Source organism: Gossypium hirsutum, chromosome A04 (assembly GCF_007990345.1).
Source record: "Gossypium hirsutum isolate 1008001.06 chromosome A04, Gossypium_hirsutum_v2.1, whole genome shotgun sequence".
Taxonomy (NCBI): Eukaryota; Viridiplantae; Streptophyta; class Magnoliopsida; order Malvales; family Malvaceae; genus Gossypium; species Gossypium hirsutum.
In genome coordinates, this window is record NC_053427.1 from 67,799,900 (window position 1) to 67,823,304 (window position 23,405).

Here is a 23,405-nt window from a genome sequence, read left to right on the forward strand (position 1 = left end):
GCGAAGACACGGGCGTGTCTAGGCCGTGTGAGGGACACCGGTCAGGGACACAAGCGTGTGCTTGGCCGTGTGAAAACCCCTATAGGTTCGAAGTGAAAAATAAATCCAAATAACTCAACATGGGTGGGACACACGGGCATGTCCCTAAGCACACGGGCGTGTGCTTTGCCTACATACGGGCGTGTGAGGCATAACCCCAGAAATTTTTCTAAAATTTTCTATAGTTCTCAGTTTAGTCTCGGATCGCTTCAAATGTATGTTTTGGGCCTCGTAGGCCTATCATAGGGACACTATGACGTTGCTTGATTGGTTTTAAATTAAAATGAAATTTTATAACCCGTATTTTTCGAAAGTGTCTAAGTATATGTTTGGTAACGCCTCGTACCTTGTCCCGGTCTAGGGTACCGGTAAGGGGTGTTACATTTAGTGGTATCAGAGCTACAACTTAGTCAGTTCTATGACTAACGTAGCATGTATTGAGTATAGCTATACATGCCATTATACAAGGTATGATAGTGTGACATCTCCTAACCATTTTTAATTGTATTTGAATATAGTAAATATCTTCCAATCAAGCACAAGATGAATTTGAGGGAGCCGAGAGCCATGCTCCAGCTTCCGTTCAGCTAGCTACTGCTAGTAATAGTAGAAAACCTATGTCTGAAGGCCGAGAAGAGGTAAGAGTTGCCTTCTTCGAGATGATGGATGAATTTTTTAGGGATTTTTTGAGAAACCGTCTCAACATACCACGACCTCCTCCGCCCCCTACTCGGCCTAAAGGAGAAGTGCCACAAGGTATGGTACCCGTGAGAATTGGTAAGGCCCCAGTAGATAAACTTAGGAAATACAGGGCTGAAAAGTTTAGAGCTAAGGTTGATGATAATGCTGAACGAGCCTAGTTTTGGCTCAAAAACACTGTACGAGTTTTGGATGAATTGTCATGTACACCAGAGGAATGTTTAAAGTGTGTTGTATCTCTTCTAAAAGATACTACATACCATTGGTGGAAGATAGTATCCTCAGTGGCACCGAAGGAAGACATTACATGGGAGTTCTTCCAAGCTGAATTTAAAAAGAAATACATCAGTCACAGATTTTTAAACTCGAAGCGGAAGGAGTTCCTAGAACTCAAACAAGGAAATAAGACTGTTTCAAAGTACAAAAGGGAATTCGTAAGGCTAAGTCAGTATGAAACGGAGTGGGTCCAATCAAAGATAGAAATGTGTAAGTGCTTTGAGGAAAGCTTGAATGAGGAAATTAAATTAGTGATCGGAATCCTTGAGATACGAGAATTTACCGCATTAGCTGAACGGGCCAAGAAGGCTGAAGAGCTAAATAATGAAAGAAAGCAAGCTAAGAGAGAAGCTTGAGTTTCTAGTAAGAGGTCTAGCGACAGAGCACACTCCTTTCCCATAAAGAAATCAAGAAGTCATCAAGAACGTTCCACTTCATCAGTAGGATATTCGGGTAGAGTAAGAAGCTCTAAGCGACATAACCTGAAGTCTTCTTCCCCTATGGTAGCTAGTGTGGGAAGCATAGATGATCAAAAGTCGAAGTGTAAAAGCTGCAACAAATTTCACTTCAGAGAGTGCCGAATGAAGAGTGGTGCGTGTTTCAGGTGTGGGTCTCTTGACCAATTTCTTAGAGAAGAGCGAGCTAATAAAGAGGTTGAATTAGCTCCGCAGTCAATTGCTCCTATTTCTCGAGGTAGACCTCCGAAACATCCCGAAAGTGCAAGTGGCAGTCGAACTGTTGTCAAGGATGCTACTGCAAAATTAGATGCCCGAGCCTCGGGAAGGACTTATGCAATACGCACTCGAGAGGAGGCCTCTACTCTCGATGGTATCATGGGTACATTTTCTATTTATAATACTCGTGTCATTGACTTAATTGATCCAAGATCAACCCATTCATACATTTGCATGAAATTGGTGTCTAGCATGGACATGTCTATAGAGCCTACGAAATTTATGATTAAGGTGTCAAACCCTCTAGGCAAGTCAATTCTAGTTGATAAAGTCTGTAAGAATTGTCCTTTGACGATTCAAGGTCATTGTTTCCTGGCTAACCTTATGTTATTGCCATTCGATGAGTTTGATGTAATACTTGGCATGGATTGGCTAACGGTGCATGATGTATTGTAAATTGTGGTAGCAAGTATATTGAATTGAAATACTCGGATGGTGAGATTCTCTGGATTGATTCAAGTGAGTTGGATACTCCACCGGTTGTGATTACCGCAATAATGGCTCAAAGGTACATGAGAAAAGGATATGAAGCCTACCTTGCTTTCGTGTTGAATACTAAGGAATTTGCGTTAAAGTTGGAATCAATACCAATAGTATGTGAGTATCCAGATGTATTTCCAAAAGAGCTATCCGGATTACCTCCCGTTAGAGAAGTATAGTTTGGTATTGAATTGGTGCCTGGGACAGCTCCCATTTCTATTGCTCCATATAGGATGGAACCAACCGAGCTGAAAGAGTTAAAAGCACAGTTACAAGAACTGACGGATAAAGGTTTTAAAAGACCAAATTTTTCACCTTGGGGTGCTCCAGTATTATTAGTAAAGAAGAAATATGGATCTATGAGGCTATGCATAGACTACTGACAGCTCAATAAGGTAACCATCAAGAACAAGTATTTGTTGCCAAGAATCGATGACTTGTTTGATCAATTAAAGGGAGCCACTGTGTTTTCTAAAATAGATCTGAGATCTAGCTACTATCAATTGCGAATAAAAGAGTTAGATGCACCTAAGACTTCTTTCAGGACGAGGTATGGTCATTTTGAGTTCCTGGTCATGCCTTTTGTCTAACGAACGCCCCAGCTATGTTTATGGACTTAATGAATCGTGTTTTTTGGCCGTACTTAGACAAGTTTGTTGTTGTGTTTATTGATGATATCCTGATTTATTCCAAGGATGAGATTGAGCATGTGAAACATTTGAGAACTGTTTTACATATCTTACAGGACAAACAGTTGTATGCTAAATTTAGCAAGAGTGAGTTTTAGCTCCGAGAGGTTGGATTCCTCAGTCGCATTGTGTCGGGTGATGGCATCTGAGTTGATCCAAATAAGATATTTGCTATTTTGAGTAGAAGCCGCCGAAGAACGTAATCGAGGTTAGAAGCTTTTTGGGCTTAGCCAGTTACTATCGACGCTTCATAAAAGGATTTTCGATAATTGCAATTCTTTTGACAAGGTTGCTACAAAAGGATGTTAAATTTGAATGGTCAGAGAAGTGCCAGCAGAGTTTCGAGAACCTGAAGACATTGCTAACAGAAGCTCCAGTTTTAGTGCAACCAGAGCCGGGAAAGGAATTCATAGTCTATAGTGACGCTTCCTTAAATGGACTAAATTGCATGCTTATGCAAGAAGGCAAAGTAATAATATATGCTACGAGGCAACTAAAGTCGCACGAGAAAAATTATCCAACATACGACTTGGAGCTAGCTGCCATTGTATTTTCCTTAAAGATTTGGAGGCACCATCTGTATGACGAAATTTGTCGTATATTCACAGATCACAAGAGTTTGAAATATGTGATGACTCAAAAAAAATTGAATCTGAGACAACGGAGATGGTTAGAGCTGATTAAAGATTATGAACTGATCATTGACTACCACCCGGGAAAGGCAAATGTGGTCGCAGATCCACTAAGCAGAAAATCCTTATTTGCTTTGAAAACCTTGAACACGTAGTGGGCCTTGTTAGATGATGGTTAGGTTTTGGCAGAGTTAAGAGCTAGACCAATGTTTCTACAAGAAATTTGTGCAGTTCAGATCAATGATAGCGATTTACAAGCCAAGAGAACTCAATACGAGACAGGCACCGAATTAGATTTCTAGATTGGTCCCGAGGATTGTTTGATGTTTAGAAACAAGATCTGTGTACCGAGATACGACGAACTTATTCGGAAAATTTAGCAAGAAGCACATGATAGCCATTTTTCTATTCATCCAGGAAGTAACAAGATGTACAATGATCTAAAGAAAATGTATTGGTGGAATGGCATGAAAAGAGATATCTCCGAATTTGCATCGAAATGCTTGATATGTCAACAAGTCAAGGCTGAACACCAAGTACCTTCAGGTTTATTACAGCCCGTTATGGTTCCCGAATGGAAATCGGACAAGATTACTATGGATTTTGTGACAGGATTTCCATTAACACCGAAGAAGAAAGATGTCATTTGGGTTATAGTTGATAGACTCACGAAGTCAACTCATTTTATTACTTTGTGGATAGATTTCTCTCTTAACAGATTGGCTGACTTGTACTTATCCAAGATTGTGATATTACATGAGGTACCATTATCGATTATTTCGGATAGGGACACAAGATTCACTTCGAGATTTTGGAAGAAGATGCAAGAAGCCTTGGGTACAAAGTTGAGTTTTAGTACGACATTCCACCCGCAGACTGATAGTCAGTCTAAGCGGACGATTCAGATTCTTGAGGACATCTTACAGTGCTGCGTCCTTGAATTTCAAGGTAGTTGGGAAAAATACTTACCTTTGGTGGAATTCGCCTATAACAACAGTTTCCAAACGAGTTTAAAAATGGCACCTTACGAGGAATTGTATGCCCAAAAGTTTCAGACACCATTGTACTAGACAGAACTCAAGGAGCACCAGATTCATGAAGTTGATTTGATTAAGGAAACTAAGGAAAAGGTTAAAGTGATACGTGATTGTTTGAAAGCGGCATCGGATAGGCAAAAGTCATATGCTGATTTGAAAAGAAAAGAGATTGAATTTCAAGTTGGAGAAAAAGTGTTCTTGAGGTATCTCCATGGAAAAAGGTCTTGATATTTGGTCAAAAAGGCAAACTGAGTCCAAGGTTTGTTAGACCCTACGAGATTATTGAGAAAGTTGGATCGTTGGCCTGCCGTTTAGCATTACCACCCGAATTGGAAAAGATTCATGATGTATTCCATGTATCCATGTTGCGACAATATCGATCAGACCCCTCCCATGTGATTTCACCTACGGAAGTTGAAATTAGATAGGACATGACTTATGGGGAAGAACCAGTCAAGATTATGGCTCAAAAAGTCAAATAATTGAGGAATAAAAATATAGCCTTGGTGAAAGTTTTATGGAAACGACTCGGAGTGGAAGAGGCTACATGGGAGGCAGAAGAAACCATGAGAAGTCAATATCCAAACCTGTTTATTGGTAAGACTTTTGAGGACGAAAGTCCCTAAGGAGGGAGAAATGTAACATCCAGAATGAAGGCCGGGTCAGAATAGTGGTTTTGAGACCATTAATCTGACGTTAAAATAATTATTTTATGATCATTATGAGGTCTATGATATGAAAATGAGTAGGTGTTAAAGTTTCATGAAGAAATTCTATGTGTAAGGTGTCCTATTGGAAATTAGGGACCAAATTGAATAAATTGCAAAACTTGGATTCTAGAAGCAATTTGTATGAAATTACTTTGGAATGTTAATTAGGGGTCCTTAAAGTGTAATTTTCCCAATTTTTAAATTTTTGGACAAAAATGGGCATGCATGGAAAATTTTGGAAGTTTAGTAATGAAGGGCATTTTGGTCATTTGGTTAATTAAAGAATAAAAAGGGAAAAATCAAGTTAAAATCAGCTCATTTTCTTCTCCATGATGCCAAAATTCCAAGGGTCTCCATAGCTAAGGTTTTCAACATTTTCAAGCTCAATAGTAAGTGCTCCCTAGCCCCGTTTTTAACGTTCTTCGTATTTTTGAGATCCTCGTAACATGCTCTCTCTATTTCTACCCATATTTCAAGCTAGGGTTCATGTTAAAAAATTTACCCATGCATGAGATGTTTATGTTTTGATGATTTATGGAGGGACTTGAGAGTTTAAAGGATGGTGAACAACTTTTACTAAGTGGTTTTTCATGGAAATGGCTTAAAGGACTAGATTGTAAAAGTTGTGGAAATGGGTAGGAAAATATAGAATGAAGGAAAAACACGGGCTACTATGAGTGTGTATAATATTCAGCTAGGCTTAGTTAGCCAAGGAATTACATGCATTTCATTATACGAGCCCTAAGACTAAATTGTAAATATTGTGAAAGATTAGGGGCAAAATGGTCATTTTTCCTGGGGTGAGTTTTAGGCCTAAATATAATAATGTGATGTATTAATAATCTAATTTTATTGATATAGACCCTGAGGAACAAATTTCGAAAGGTCGACCGTGAAAAATGAAAGGTTCCAGAATAACCAAGACACGAAACCGAAACAATTACCAGGTAAGTTCGTATAACCCGAAGTAAACTCTTAATATACTTAAACATGTATGTTCTTGAATGTATGAAAATTTAGATATTCATTGCATGATAATTCATGAAATGGGCTTGTGTAAACGAAAGATGATAAATGTCCTGGTTGAAATAGAAAGGGAAAATCATGGATAAATTATGGCTTGCATGATACGAGATCCTGCATGTGTTGCAGAAAATGATTTAGCCCAGACGGGTAATCTGATTGAGGATTGAATTTAGCCTAGACTGGCAATTCAGATCCGAGCTTATGAGAGCAATTGTCGTTAAAACGGGATTTAGCCTGGACTGGTAATCCCGACATTGCTCTATGAGTTATTGCTAAGGGGGATTTATCATGGACTGGTAATCCCGCCATAAGATGTATGGTTCCCGGGAGTGCATACTTGAGATGATTACTTGAATAAATTGACGGTAAATGGTTATCCATCTAGATTTCCTAAAAATTCAATGGGAATTAACATGCTAAAATAAAGAATGGGAATATTGAATTGATGAGTTCATCTAAGACTAATGACGTGATGTATTTTTATGAGACTAACTTGATGATTGAGTACATGTGATAGGGAAACTATTTCATACTTGTTGGAATTATTGCTTAATATGGTTGAATGCTAATTAACCGGTAAGTTTACTTTCCAGTTATTCGAACTTACTAAGCATATAAATGCTTACCCCCTTCTCTTTTCCCTGTCTTACGGAGGTCGAGGACTTGTGAAGATTGGAAGACGGTTGGAGAATCAACACACTATCAACTTGTCCTACTTTGGTATATAGATACTTTTATTTTGTTTAATGGCATGTATAGGGTTTTTGGTTATTTTGTTATATATTTCATTAGGCTAGCCAATGTAAGGGGCTAAATGGTATACTTATTCTTTTTATACAACCATGAGATATGGCTTATATTGATGTAGGTTGTAAACCTACTATTGATGCATGTTTATGTTTAAATGTTTTATGAGATATGATGATGAGGTTTATCATGAATGAGTGCTTGATGTGGAACCTAATAATTTGAGAGTGGACATAGTATACAATGATATATGGCTATAATATGGCTTAAGTATAAAATGTGCTATGTTAATCCCTAATGCGAAAAGGATAATTTAGCATGCACTAATCCGATGAGATGAGGTTAGCATGCAATGAGTCATGTCAAGGTTTTTCAAGAGTGTAATTAGGCCATGTTACATACCATTGAAATCTCTAAGTGTGTATGAATGATAAAAGGTGACCAAAGGCTTGGAAAATAGCCCTAAAAAGGTCCACATGGGTAAACACATGGGCATGTGTCTAGGCCGTGTGTGACACACAGATAGCCCTATTGGCGTGTTGCTTGGCCGTGTGTCCCCTGCACCTAAAATTTTAGGTCAGTTTGCATGGTAGTAAACACACGGGCAGAGACACAGCCGTGTGTCTCAACTGTGTGGAGAACACGGCCTAGTACACGGGCATGTGCCTTGGCCGTGTGCCTTAAAATGAATGATGACATCATAAACAGAGTGTCCAAGTTTTTAGACACGGGTGACAACACGGGTGTGTCTAGACCGTGTGAGGGACACGAGCGTGTACTTGGCTGTGTGAAAAACCCTGTAGGTTCGAAGTGAAAAATAAATCCAAATAATTCAACACGAGTGGGACACACAGGCGTGTCGCTAAGCGTACGAGTGTGTGCTTTGCCTCCACACAGGCGTGTGAGGCATAACCCTAGAAATTTTACTAAAATTTTCTATAGTTCTCAGTTTAGTCCCGGATCATTTCTAATGTATGTTTTGGGCTCGTAGGCCTATAATAGGGATACTATGACATTGTTTGATTGGTTTTAAATTAAAATGAAATTTTATAACCTGTATTTTTCGAAAGTGTCCGAGTATATCTCTAGTAACACCTCGTACCTTGTCCGGGTCTAGCGTACGGGTAAGGGGTGTTACATTGAGTCTCAAATGATGTTAGTGTATGAAGAGTCTGTCAAGTGAGTCTATGTTTGTTCACCGTGGTGGAGTCTAAAGGGGTCCATCGAGACTAAAAACATGATCTTTGATATAAATCATAAAAGAAAAGCCCATGGCCATGGCACCTTTCAAAAAGAACAAAAAGACGGTGATTACCCAATGGGGTTCTCTACGTGTCCTAGAACAATGATGGGTAAACCTCAAATACCGTGAGTTTAGGCAAATCCATATCGTAAACACATCATGAAAGAAAATCATTTTTGGCGTAATATGAAAAAAAGGCCTTTCTGGCATGATATGAAAGAATAGCCTTTTTGTCGAACTTTGAATGGATCGCCTTAGTGGTGTGTTCTATCTGACTACCTGTATGGTGTCCTTTGCTAAGTCTATTGGCGTGAACTGTCACCTAGTAAGCTACAAATCTGAATGTTTGTCTCTGTGGAAATATATGAGTAAGTTCTAGTAGTTCTGTAATATGTATAACCAAGATAAGGTATTTATATGTTCTGGAATAAGAGTTGAATGAAGTCTTAAGGGATTTCCATGAAAAAAGAGATGTATATGTGTATGTTAAGAAGGGTGTCTGTTATGATGATCTATAAGTATGAAAAGTAAGGGGCATCACATCTTCTTCCAAATTTATTCTAAATATAAGTCAATGTTGTTTTGAATTATGAGATTCTATTATAGCATAATATAGAGTTCTTCTGGATGTTATACGTAGTGAACTTTCAGTATTGATATGTGTACAAATTATATCAAGGTAGGTCTAAGTGTGAACCACTGTTATGAAATTTTGTATAAGTATTTTCCATGTACATCTATCCACCCAAAATTATGTTCGTGAGTAGTTGTTTGAAATAAGAGATTCATGAATTGATTGGAAGGATTTCTCAATTAACAAGATATTAAAGATTATATAACATCCCCAATTAGGGCTTAGTCGAAACAGTAATTTCGGAACCACAAATCCGAGGTCAAGAAATTATTTTGATATTATTTTGGGTGCTATAGCATGATTATATGAGTGCATGAAAATTTTGGTGAATTAATTTTAGCGATTGTGAGCTTAATTACGAAAAAGGACTAAATCGCATAAAGGGAAAAAGTTTTGTTTTACTACCCAAATGTGTTAAATAGCTAGAGAACCATAATTAGGGGTCTTTAAAGAGCAATTAGACCCTTAAAAATGGGATGGCTGGCCATAGGGGACAAAGAAATTGAAAAGTCAAAATTGGTGGGTATTAGGTGACTTATTTGGTATTAAAATAAAACAAAAAAAAAAAGAAAAAGTTGTCATCTTTTCATCTTTCTTCTTCATCCACCGAAAATGGCAGCAAGGAGAGGGCTTTAGATAGCTTTTCTTGATGACTTTTGCATTTTTAGGACCCTTGTAGCATGAGCTAACTAATGAGGGGACTATTTTGCAAAATGGTTGAATGTCTAGGGTTTTGCCATGTGAATATTTATGTTGTTTGCTGAATTTTTATGGAATAAAATGAGTCATGGTTCTGTAATAAACAACTTTTGTGAAAGAAGTTTGCATGAAAATGCCTAAAAATGGCTATTTCGTAAAGTTGTAAAATAAGTTGTAAATGTGTAAAATAATTGAAATGGTGAATTGCTATAGTTATAAAAAGAATTTAGCTAGGCTTGGTAAAGGAGGAAACTTGATAAAAATTAATTTACGAGCCTAAGGACAAAATCGTAATTTTTATAAAGTCTAAGGGAAAAATGATCATTTTGCCAAATTGTGAATTATAGAATGTTTTAATTAATTTAATGATTAAATGAGTGAATTTCATCATGTTAGATCAAGAAAATCGAGATTTGGGCTTAAATCGGAAAGTACAAGGTTATGGAATAAAATAGCGTAATTAGTTGAAATTGCATTCGAGGTAAGTCCATGTGACTAAATAAGCATGTTACCCATGATATTGTTAATATACTTGAAATCTATCTTTCTTTGGTTATATTGAATTATATGTTGATGATATTGAGTATGATGAAAGTGATGCCAAAAGTTAATAACATTCATGTGATGGTAAAATACATTAGAAATTCGATGGAATATGATATCCCATAGAAACGAGTAAGTTGTACGTAAATAATGCAACTTAGTCGTATTGATGCATTGAATATTTGATTATGTATAGAATGCTTGAATGTATCTATGAGTAATATATAGTGAGATTTAATGCGGTAAAAACTCCTGGTTGAACCTTAGGAATAGATCGGATATCCTTGCCATGACATTTGGGTGATATGGATGTGTGCTAGTGTAAGACATGTCTGGGACATGCATTGGCCACATTATGAGAGCTAGTGTAAGACCATGTCTGGGACATGGCATCGGCATTAAGACGAGAGCTAGTGTAAGACATGTTTGGGACATACATCGGCCTCGAGATATGCAAGCTAGTGTAAGACCTGTCTAGGATGGCATCGGCTTGACATGTGTCAGTGTAAGACCTGTCTGGGACATGGCATCGACTTAGATATGTGAGCCAGTGTGAGACCATGTTTGGAACATGGCATCGGCATCGTACCCTATGTTTGAGGCTTAGTGATTATCCTGTGGTATTCCAAATGGTTCAACGGGAAATTTAAGGTTTAAGTCGCAATGATTGAACTTATGGCTATGTTGTGAATGGTACAGATTCTTACATGAAATTAATGAGATGTGAACTCAATTCATGTTGTATGATCAGTAAGGAATGAATATGAGCATGTTGAGTAACACAGGTATGTATGCCAAGCTCATGAGAAATGATTTTGGTTTATGATACACATTTGGTGGAGATGTAAATAGGTAATTCATGCCTGTGAGAATGATTTTGTGATGACCTTGTGATTATAGGTCTTTACTTATGATGTATAAATATTTATCTTTACCAATGTGGTGAAAATGAATTAATAAGTTGTGATAAACTTAGTATCATTAATTTATACTAAAACAGTTTTGGGCAGCAACAGCAGTCCGAAATTGAAAATCCACCAAAAATTTTGGAAATCAAATTAGAGGCTGAATAAAATATGAAATTAAATATTAATGAGTCTAGTTTCATATAGAGGAAACGGTGTAAGCAAAAATTCATATAATGAGATATTTAAATTGTTGTGAGACAGAGTCAGAATGATTTCGAAATCCCCTGTCCTGATTTGGGAAAATATTAAAAATTGTACAAAAATAATTATGGGTTATAATTTATATTATTAGAATCCTCAATAAGTCTATTTTCAAAATAAACAAATGGGAACATCATTCGAATCCTGTGTGAGGAGATAATTAATTTTTAGTAAAGAAAGGTTGAAGTTGTAAAACAGCATGATAGGGGTGACTTTGAAGAATAAACTGTACTAATTGGCTAAACCAAAAATTCTGAAAATTTTATGGTCAAAATATATGTGAGTTTAGTTTCTAGGAAAATTAGTGGATCTTAATTTTGAGTTCTGTAACTCCAGATATAAATAATTTAGTGACTGTGACTCAAGAAAATAGCTTGACCTGAACATAGGTAAAAAGGCAATTATGATATATTACCTTGAGATCATGTTGTAAGAATTGGTGGAAGCATATTGATAAACTGCTTATTATTTTCATATGGACTTACTAAGCGTAAAGCTTACTCCCTCCTTTCTATTTCTTTTAGCTTGTCAGGTTAGCTCAGGGTTAGAGATCGTCGGAGGCAGTGTTACACTATCAAGTCACTACCTTTGGAATAATGAGGCATATATTAGAAATTACAAGTGAGTGGCATGTCTAGGGATCTAGTTTTATGACATGTGTTATTATGCTTTGGCCAAATGTATTGGCTTATATTGAGTTATATGTATATGGCCATGAGATGTGGCTCATATTGATTATGGCTTGTAAACCTAGCTATTCATGTCATGTCTAATATTTATGATATGATTATGTTTGTTTGCCATGCATGGTTGGTAATATGACATGCATGTTGGATATATGCTCTATGACCATTTGAGGTGATTATAGCCATGTAGTAATTGTATGTTATAAAAACAACATGACGATGGTTGAATATGAGTGCTCGGGGGATAAGTTGGTAACTTAGCATAATGGTAAAAGTGGTCATCAAAATGATGGGTCTTATGAACGTCAATTAATGAATCTAGACTTGGTATTTTATGAGTAGGTGCATTACATGTAAGAGGACATATCAATGTTATGAATGTGTCTTAATAAAGGGTGTTTAATCACTAAAATCATGCCATGATTTGTGATTTTGATGTGCGTAAGGCTGTAAGGGATTATGGGTAACATGAAGACTTGGAAAATAGCCTAAATGTTGGCCACCGGGTTGAGACACGACCGTGTGTCTCAACCGTGTGAATGACACGTCCTGGAGACAAGGGCATGTGGCCTGTTCGTGTGGTTTGATTTGCATGCTGATGTCATAAACAGAGAGTTACACGATCTGAGGACACAGGCGTGTCCCTATGTCCACACGGGCGTGTGACCCTATTTCATGGAAAAATTTTCTCAGTTTTCCCAAAACTTTCAAAGGTTCTTGGTTTAGTCCCTAACTACTTTCAATGCATGTTTAGAACTTCATAGGCCCGTGTATGGGACATTATGCATGTGTATGAAAAGTTTTGATTTGAACGAATTTTTGTAACCAAATTTTTGCATGCTTGTGAATGATTAAGTTCAAGTAATGCCTCGTACCTTGTTCTGGCATCGCACACTGGTAAGGGGTGTTACAGATTACGTATGATAAGGGTATAATAATTGGTGTATAAGAAAGTGATAAGATCATATAGTATCAACCTTAGTGGTTGATGCAGAGTAAAAGTCAACTCATAGAAAGATTTGGAATAATGCGAAAACTCCATCAAGCTATGGTTAATGAGCTCACTATGTACTTTCGTACTTACAATGTTGTTATTTCTTTTTAGGTCTGTTGAGATAGGCTTTGCCTAGAAGGAAAATGCCAAGAGTACTCCAAGTTGATTGCGAATTGGGTTATTATGCATACAGAGGATGTGTGGTGTGGTCTTTAAAATTTACCTTTTGAGTCTGTTCAAATAAATTTCTAACTTGTAGAGATTTGTACCAAATGCATTGTAATAAGTTGCTTAACAAGTGATTCATTTCAAATTTTTAAATGATAAGTTTTTCCTTAAGACTTCAAATAACAGATTTAAATAATGAAAAAATTCATAAATTGTTTATTAAATGTTTTGCATTGCCTAGTAACACTAAAGATCTAAATCCGACGAATTGGATCGGGTTGAGGGTGTTACATTTCCTCTTTTGAGATTGTTTATGGTTTTAACACCTTAATTGTACTTGATTGTGTTCCTTTACCTATTGATTCTATTACAAGCTTAGATGGAGAAAAGAAGGTAGATATGGTTAAGTCTATACACGAAAAAGTGAGAAAATAAATAAACAAGACAAGCCAAACCAAAGCAAATAAAGTCAAAAAAGGGCACAAACATGTGGTCTTTTAACCCGACGGTTGGGTTTGGGTCCACATGAGAAAAAAATGATTTCTGACTAAACGCAAGACGAAATTGGACCCATGTGGTGATGGGCCCTTTCAATTACTCAAGCGCATCAATGATAATGCATATCAAATGTTCTTCCCAATGAGTATAATGTTAGTGCCACTTTTACTGTTGTTGACCTTTATCCCTTTAATATTGCAGATTCAAGGACAAATCTTTCTGAGGAAGAAGGAATGATACGAGCGACCTAACCCAATTCAAATTCTATGATAGAGATGACATTAGTTTCCCTCAAGTCCCAATCACGAGACCTAAATCCAAGCAGTTGAAGTCAAAACTCAACTTATTCGTCCAAGACTTTATCACGAAGAAATTTCGAGAAGAATAGTTGAAGTTTCAAGACAATAGATTTTGGAGTTCAATACAAAGTTGTTCTGTCGTAATTTGATACATCAAATTAGGCTCTCCAATACACTTTAAGAGCTTATTCTCGAGCGATATAAGTGTCTTTTATATGTTTTTATTGATTTTTAATTCCAAGAATTAATAAATGGTTTTTGTTAGTTTTATCCATTTTTAATACCCAAATAAGCAAAACATGCCAAGGGGAACTAAAGATATGATTGAGTGGTGTAGGGAGTCGAGGATGGCCCAAAATTGAAGAAATCACCTCTCAAAAGGGGTACCCCAATACTGAGTCATGAAAGTCATGATACCCCTAACAGTGCTGAAGAGAAGGAAATTAATGTTATTTCTAGTGATATCGCGATACCAAGGATAGGTATCACAATACCGAGACCCCTAATACTCCCAAGTTTAATACTGCCTAGGGCATCATGATATTAGAGCCTAGGTATCACGATATTGATGCCTGACAAGAAGAAAAATGACAGAAGGTGTAGTTTTTGTCCAACTCCAACACCAATCAAAATACAATGTTTGGGGCATTTTGGTCCACAATTTTGGTTTGTAATTAGATGTTAAAAACCACTTTTAGTTGAGAACTAAAAGGGGCTTCTTTATTTTTCTTTCATTTTTTTAGATTAGGTTTAGAGTTGTCTTACTCATTTTTGGGGGTTTTAGATATAGCTTTAATGTGTTATTTGTTAGTTAGTTATTTTTGTTATATCTAAGTGTTATTTACCTTTAAGTACTTAGACTTTGTATTGTATTTTCATTTTCATCCCAAGCTTTTAATATTGCTTAGTCTTATTTTAAATTTCTTTGATAAAAGTTTGACCTTTAGTGTTCTTATGCATTATCTTTATTGCCATTGTCATATACTTCAAGCATCTTTCAAGAAAACCCTAATCTTAACCCTATCTCTTGCACTTAATTTAATGCATGTTTTGGGTGTTTATTTTATTATTGTTTGTTCTGAAATGAGGATGAGTGGCTAAATCTTAGGTTGTTGGTTGATGGAAGTGTTGTTTAGTTAGTTTTTGGTAATAAGATTAAATCGTAAAAACTGGACTAATCGAATAGACATCGAAACTTAAGATTGACAACCCTAAGGGAAAATTTAGATAAGTGAGACTGAGAGGAGGTATTATTTAGCACCAATTTTATAATCCCAATTAGTTTGGTGATTAAACCAAATTAAGAGTTTAGGGATTTAGATCCCTAATCCAAAGGTTAATTAGCAACATGGAACTCAACCAATCATTACTTGTCATTTAATTCATATTTGCTTAATTTTGTCTGTTTTGCAATGTAGTTTTTTTCATTGCTAAGTAGTTAATTAGATTAATTAACCCCCAAATTATGTATTGTCGTAATATAAAAATTAGTAAGTAGTTAGCTAAACTTCCTATTTGCATGTTTTTCATTTAGAAACCAATTTGTCCTCGACTCTCTTGGGTTCGATCCTTGGAATACTAGGGTGTTCCATTGGCACTATAAATATTACAATTGACCTGTCACACTTGCAGTATGTTTAGTGTTGATTCTCCGCCCCAGTGTTTGCACGTCAGTGGCGAAAGCGGTTAGGAGATAAGATGAATTAGGAGGGATCAATTTTATTCATGGACTCAATCCATGATGACAAGCCCATGTGAAAAATGTTAACAAGCTTAGGTGTTACACTTCAAAGACCCTAATCAAGCCTACTCACCCAGCCATGTTACAATTAGATGATTTTTGATGCATTTTTTGAAGGGATCTAAGATTTTTGGGTTGAGATGTCTTTAAAGTGTTAAAAGATCTATCTCTTAGCTTCGACACTCATTTTGAATCACTTGATTTTGAGTTTGGGAACTCAAGTTATAATTGTTTTAGTGAAGACTATGCAAACAAAAGATTTTGGTGGATTATTATGGAAATTATAGTTTTGGGCTTTTAACTTGAGTTTAAATCATATTGGGTTCAATATTTAGGCTTAATTTTTATTATATATGAGCCAAATATTTTATTTATTAGGTGTTATTATTTTATTATTTATTTATTCCGAATTTTGGATATGTTTTTTTTAAGTATTTTAAGTTATTTAGGATTTATATGTTTATTAGTTAACAAGAAAGTTTAGTTTAAAATTACATGTTTAGATTAATTAGAGTTTAATATAGTTGAGAGTTTTATTTCTTAGAGGGTCAATTGAAGTCATTAATTGAGTTTGCAGGATTTACACCTCAAAGGATTCAATTGGGCACTTATTCATCTACCTATCATATCTATCGGTTCATTCAATTCATTTCCACTTTTTACTCTATCTTTTCTTTATTTAATTATTATTTTGAATATTTATTTGTTATTCTTAAATTTCTTATTTTAGTTATTTTCTTTATTTTTCTTGTATTTCTAAATCTGTTTGATTTCTTCTTTCCAGGTCAGATTCGAATCATTCTTTCTCAAGTTGAGCAACTTAAATACAATCTTCTTCCGCTCTGTCTCCCTCCCTTTATCAGTATGATGTGAGATTCGAAACGACCTTCAACATGTATAGATGGAACTTGAGTAAGAATTTGAACAACCAATGAAGGTTGGTCAATTATGGAAATGATGAATATGAAACCAAAGTGTGGCTAAGGTAGATATCTGATATAGAGTATAAGTTCGTATAATTATGAGGTAAGTGTGGATTGATATGAGCCTTAATCTTGGACTTTGGCAAAAGAAGGAAACAACATATGTGTATACAAGTAGGTAAGTGTATGTGATGGGGTATATGCTTTGGTAACGGCAAAAAGAGTTATAAAGTGAAAGTGCGAGGATATGATTTAGAGTATACGGTAAGGAGGAATAATTTGATTTAAGCTATTGTTGAATACGAAAAGATGCTTATGTAATTGTAATGGATAATCACTACATTAATTGTTGATGTTGATTGAAAGAGTAGGTGAGTGAAAGAAGGAAAATGATGTAACTTGAGAAAGAAATGAGGTTCACATAGTATAATTATGCCGAGATATTGGGGTATAAAAGTGAAGTCCTCCTTCCTAGTAAGTAGAGCCTATATGTAAATACCTCTAAATAAATGTCATCCTTTAAGCACTCATGCGGTAAGTTATATAATCCTGTCAACACATGTTTTTAGATTTATTTTTTGTCACATATTATTTGGTAACGCGTTTGCAAGATGAAAGATCAACTCACCTTGGATGAAACATGGAAATGTTTCTACTATTAGCAAGACAAAAAGACTTGACAAAATAAACACTTGACAAAATGAACACATGCCGTGATTTTAATGAATGAAGGTAGAGCGTGATAAAAAAAACATAAAAACTCAAATACATAATTTCATTTTAAAAATCTTAAAAACTTTGATAAAGATAATTTTTTTCTTCTTCTGAGTCTATCATATAACATACTCTTTTAACTTCAAAAACTTTGAACTTATTTTAGAAATAGCGTATTGAGTAAAATGGCTCCATTTGACGCGTGTACTCAACAACGAAATGCTGTTTTGGCGGTTCCTACAAGACCAACATCCGTTAGTTTCCGATTTCATTTTCTTTGCTTTTCTTCAACCTTTTTTCATTAAATTTCATCACAATCTCTTTGAACAGTCAACTGTTAAATGTAACTTTTGTCCCCTTTAATCTCTCCTTTTTAAAACGATGTGATCAAAGGGATTCATCTAAAAGGTAATGAGACTATGGGTTTGGTGGGTTGTTTACTAGGAACCATTGGCTTCGGTATTGGAGTTCTCATTGGTTTGTTCATTGGCTTTCTCTTATTCATTTACAACGAGCCTGCAGACGTAAAGGTAACATACTTCTTTGAAATAAGCCTTTCTAACTTTCAATTATGATTCAATATTCCAGTCTAAAATGCTGGGTTTGATGTCTTTTTCTTGTTGGGTTTTAAGCTTTTATTGTAGAGTTATTAAATTTTATTTATTTATTTCTTGCTTTTATATTGAGTTTGGTTTATGTTTACATGTTGGTTAAACACTGCTTTCACTGATTATCAATTGTCCAATCAAATGATTAACAGAAAAGTCAACAAACTTTTTTCTGTATTTTTCTTGGTCAAAGTACATGATCACATTTTCCCGTTTTCTTTTGCCCTCTGCTTATAATCAGTAGTATTTTCTTTCACTTAAACTTACACTTTCTCTGCTCTTGCATATGTTAATTTCATTATTTGGTATTCGATAAGAACATTAGAGCAATTCAAGTGAAGCTTAGAATCCCAACCAAAGCTCTCATTATATATATATTTTTGGTAAGGGTAATGGGTAGTAGTTGTCCAAAGATCAAACCCAAGACTGATGTCAACTGAAGACTTGAACCGAAGTGCTTTACCCTTTTATCTGTAGTTCAGTTGACAAAGCCCTCGTCATGTCACTCATGTTACTAACTAATTTTTGCCAAAGATATGATGTTAGGATGCTACAATGATGGCATAACACCTTCTAGTTTGGAAATGTCAATCAAGATATTCCTTAGGAGCAATGTTTCTAACTAATTCTAAGCATAAATTTGCAGGATCCAATAATCTGACCACTTCATGATTTGGATACCATCTCTCTGCTTGATATTTTGCCTGAGATTCCTTTATGGACGAAGCATCCTGATTATGATCGAGTGAGTTCCAATATCAGTTTTGCTCCATGCTTTGCCATTTGTTTCTTCTTATGGTTAATTTCTTGGTTTCCTTTATTAATTCAATCCTTGTATAAAAGTGGATTGACTAGTTGAATAGGTTTATCTCCGACATTTAGCGTTTCCTCAATAAGGTGATTTGCTCCAGCAACACATCTTCTTTCCTTGACAACATTGTAATTTGTCAGATAATAAGAGGCAATGTCATTCAAGTTCTGGAATTGAATTTATCATTAACTATTAACATAAAATTTTGTATAGGCTCATTCTTAGGCACTTAGCGGTATTATAAGAAGCATGGTGGAGCTCATATTTGGAAGTGCCTTATATGGGTATATGTCCACCCCCTTAATGTCTATGCGTTGGACACGAATACGTTAAGAGAACAAGGAGTCGGAGGCTCGGAGCAATTAATTTAAGTTTATATGCTTTTCTCTTATGTTTATCCTGGTGTCACGGGTTAAGGCCTATGACCATTACACAAAATGCGTATCATGTAAGTCTATCAATTAGATGGGATTAATTTGACCTACGGGAACTGACCCGATTCAAAGAATTGATGGAGAAGTCTGTCTATTTGAAGTCTAGGTGGCCTAATAAAATAAATATGAAAAATTAGGCTACCTTGATAAATAAGGAAAGTAATCTTAGAAGATACCTGCTCTGATAAGATTTGATTTTATAATTTAGGAAATTATGTAAATCCTTTAATTGTAAATATGTTTCGATCTCATCCATCGATGTAATTCGATGTATACTATCGATTTTGGAAGAGCTCAACTACAAATAGAAAGCCTCCACTAAGCTGTAAATCATTCATTGTTTCGTATTCTTTGAGAGTGAATACTAAATTGAGAGTGTTTACCCAAACATCTCTCGTGCATTGTTTTTTTTTGTTACTATTCTATTCTTTTGAACAGTCTTTTGGCTTGAGTTTACTTCTGCTATATAAATTGGTCTTGGAGGAATTTTGCGAGAATCCTCACTTTGTAGGAGTTAAGTTAATTAAGTGCATTTGGAACAAGAGAATTGTCTAAGACCTCAAGAATTGCGAGATTAAAAGTCTAATCCTATTACACTAATATGACCAAACATGCACATGTTATCAAACAGGATAAGTTTCTTTCTCTTATTTGAACATGTATTAAATGGGTCCCTTGAAGATCTTCTAAGTTTAGACTATAAAATGGGATTGATATTCAGTTCAGACCAATCTCATTTTTCTTTGTTAATAATAACTGAGTTTGGATCAAGGGTAATGATTTTGTCGCTGGTTTAACAGGTTGGAACACATGACAAGTTGGGAATGCAAATAGTTCCACTAAGATTGCTCATTCCTCATAAAACACAAGAATCGTCATTTAATTTAGTCAAGAACACAAACCCTAATGACTCAAAACAAGAAGCGAAGAGGATAGCTAGTGGTGCAGATGACATTTAATCCTTCCAAAGAGGATAATGAAAGATTTAGTGGCCTTTAGAAAGATATGCAAGTAACGAAAGTGATGTCAGTAGGCTACCCATACCTGATGGGTCCATTTGTGGAGCCCGTTTGCTTTCTGTTATGATTCAAAGAGCTGAAGATGTTGAAGGAAAGTATCATCACAACCCTTATGCTTTGATTATTTTCAAAGAAAAAAGAAGAAAACCAAAGTGAAAATCTAGTTCCCTTTTTGACATTTTATCTCAAAGCATTAATTGCCGAATTCCTTTTTACTGTTTTACATGGACATGGGAATATGGGGCATTATACCCTGTTGTAGCAATCATAATATTGTTGAAAGACAAATCTTTTCATTTCCTATAAACTTTTTAGCATTCAACTTATAATTTAATTCGTTATCCACGCTTATATTATGTTACGTTTTTCATTTAACTGATCAAGAAAATAAAAAATTCATATTGGAACGAAAAATTCTAATTTATATTAGAAGAGACACTTTTGAAAAATATGATCTATATCGATCATATTTTAATCACTTTCGACAGAAAGTTTAGATATCATGTCACTTTTTTTTTTTAACTTCAATTTTTTTATTTTTTAAAAAAATATGTGTATCTTATATTATTATGTTGTGTTTGATACATATTTGAACGTGGGTACGAGGGTACAATCCTCTAAATATTGAGAGAATTTTTTTCTCCTACTTGTAATGAAATATGCAGTCTCTGATCTTCCTGTGGTCTTTTTCTAGGAATCACTGGGGCATGTAGATATCAATCTTATGATGTAATTTTCAATGGACACATCAACGAGAAGTATGGTGTGATATGCATTGGTATATGATGGGAACTGCCTTGAGAAGAATCAAATTATAGCAAGAGATTTATATGGTGAAGTTCAGATCTTTTCCTTTCTTTATTATATGGGAATATGATTATTCTTTTTATACACATAGTGACGATATGTTTGTGCAAATTATACCAACTCTTTTTTTTTTTTACAAATAGTCTTGTCCCACCTGGTCCAATGCGAAAGCTTACTCTAAAAGTGAAAGAGTTTGAGTAAATATATAAGCTCGAAAAATATATTTAGATAAAAAAATAAAACCCATTTAAAAAACGAGCCAAGCCTTGGGCAAGATTTTTTGGCCTAAACTTAGTCTAACTTGAATTTGCAAAAAAAGTTCTTCTATTTTTTTTTATTGTTTTGCCACTGTTTTTTATTATTTGCTATCATTTCGCTATTAAATTGAAATTATTTTTTTATTATTGTTTGAATATTTTATAATTCTTGTTTTATTATTAATTTTGTTATTATTTTAGATGTATTTGATTTCTAAGTTGCACTTATCTTAGTGCATTTAATGTATTTTTAATTTTTTAATTTTTTTAATTTTACTATATTTTTAAAAAAATTATTAGGAAACATTTATTTTAATATTTTCAGTATATTTGATTATATTTTTAAATTTTTACACAAAAATTTTAATACGGATAAAATAGACTCGAGTTTTAACAATTTTATCTAATCTAAATTTAAACAAAATTTTAAATATATTTTTGAGTGGAATCCACACCTAAAATTTTTAAGTAGCCTGGCCTGAACGGCCATGGACCACTTTAGTTGCAAGGAACTAGTGATGTTTGGCGTTGCTTGCTGTCAAGAAACTAGTGAAAATTTCAAGTGTCCAATCATTCATATGATGTAATCTAGAGTAGAGTAGAGTAGAGTAGGAGTTGTCCAAGAAGTCCTTTGACATTTCATTCAATCCGCGTAATGCACATAATTTTAACGTAATCAGTTTCATTTTTTTTTTTAATATGCACGACATTATTTGCAGATAAATGCAACAACGTTGAGGAAATAAAAAATACGGTGATGTTTGGCTGGGCTGGTGTTCATCTTTTCTCTATAGTTTCCACTTCAAACTTAGCTTTGGAACTTTTTTTATAAATCCACAACTATTTTCATTTATTTTACCGTCTAAGATTAATTTTATTTGGGTAAAAATAATATTTAGATAAAAATTTCCTAATAATGATAAATTTAATATTTGAATCCGATCCAAATATTTAGAGAAGTCTCCAATTGTTGGCCGTAGGATTGAGCAAAGAAACTAAAAGAATCTAAAAACCAATTTGATCCGATATATTCAATTTGGTTTAGGTTTTATAATATTCGGTTCAGGTTTTATAATGTTCGGTTCAGTTTCATGTTAATGTTATCATTCAAATCGCACAATTCGGTTCAAGTTCAGTTTCTCCTCTTGGAACCATTTTATACAAAAAGTTAAAATATTTCACAGCAAGTAAATCATTTCTTAAAAATAATAATCATAATTATAAGCATAATTCTAATTTTAAAAAAATAGTTCATTAAACTCTATAAATATTTTATTTATAAAAGAAACAATTATACACAAGTTGTTGAATATATATTTGATAGTTATAAATTTAAAAAAGTATATGGCATATTGTAATGATTCGATTATAATTAATTAAAAGAATGGTAAGTAAAACATTAGATATATCAATAATTTATGTATTAACTTTTCTTTTAACAACTTTAAATGATTTATTAACTTAATAACTTAACTTAAAATGATTTTTTAAATGGTTTTATGAATGATTATAATATTAATGTAATTATTTAATTTACCTCGTAAATGTATAAATGAATTAAGAGCATGCATTATGATTATTATGAAATAAAATATATATATATATTAGAACTTTGGGGTTCAAAAGAAGATGATTTTTTTTTGACAAAACTCAAAATTTTAAAATCAAACCGCTATTATTGGTTTTGGGTATTTCTATTTTTATTCAATACAATTTTGATTTCAAAAGTTAAAAAGAAAATGAAAAAATTTAATTCAATTTTTGTTAAAAATTAAATCGAAGTGAATACATCCATGTGAGTGTTCGATCGAATCGAGTTAATTATGTTGACAAGTCCTATTTTATCATCTAAATCAATTTAAGATTTTTTCGAATCAAGTCGAGTTAAATGAAATTTGAGTCAAATCGAATCGAGTGAACTGTTCGAGTTAAATTAAAAAATTTAAACACGTCAAATTAAAATCAATATAACTAATTTCATGTTATAACACATAAATTTGAAACCACATATATTTAAAAACTTTTTCAAAGTAAATTAATAAAAAATAATTTAGTATGATAAACTTAAATAATTAATTAACTTATTTAA

At 34.2% G+C, this 23,405-nt stretch overlaps 1 long non-coding RNA gene across 2 annotated transcripts; it reads left to right on the forward strand.

Annotated features, from left to right (window-relative positions):
* Positions 1-17,618: 17,618 nt before the first annotated feature.
* On the forward strand, positions 17,619-22,153 carry LOC121228012 (uncharacterized). 2 transcript variants are annotated; one of them, XR_005925560.1, is made up of 4 exons: positions 17,619-17,910; positions 18,635-18,733; positions 20,034-21,085; positions 22,036-22,153. It is a non-coding gene; the product is annotated as an uncharacterized lncRNA (long non-coding RNA). The 2 variants fall into 2 exon arrangements; XR_005925559.1 differs by lacking the exon at positions 22,036-22,153 and having other exon boundaries at positions 17,652-17,910; positions 20,034-21,393.
* Positions 22,154-23,405: the final 1,252 nt, after the last annotated feature.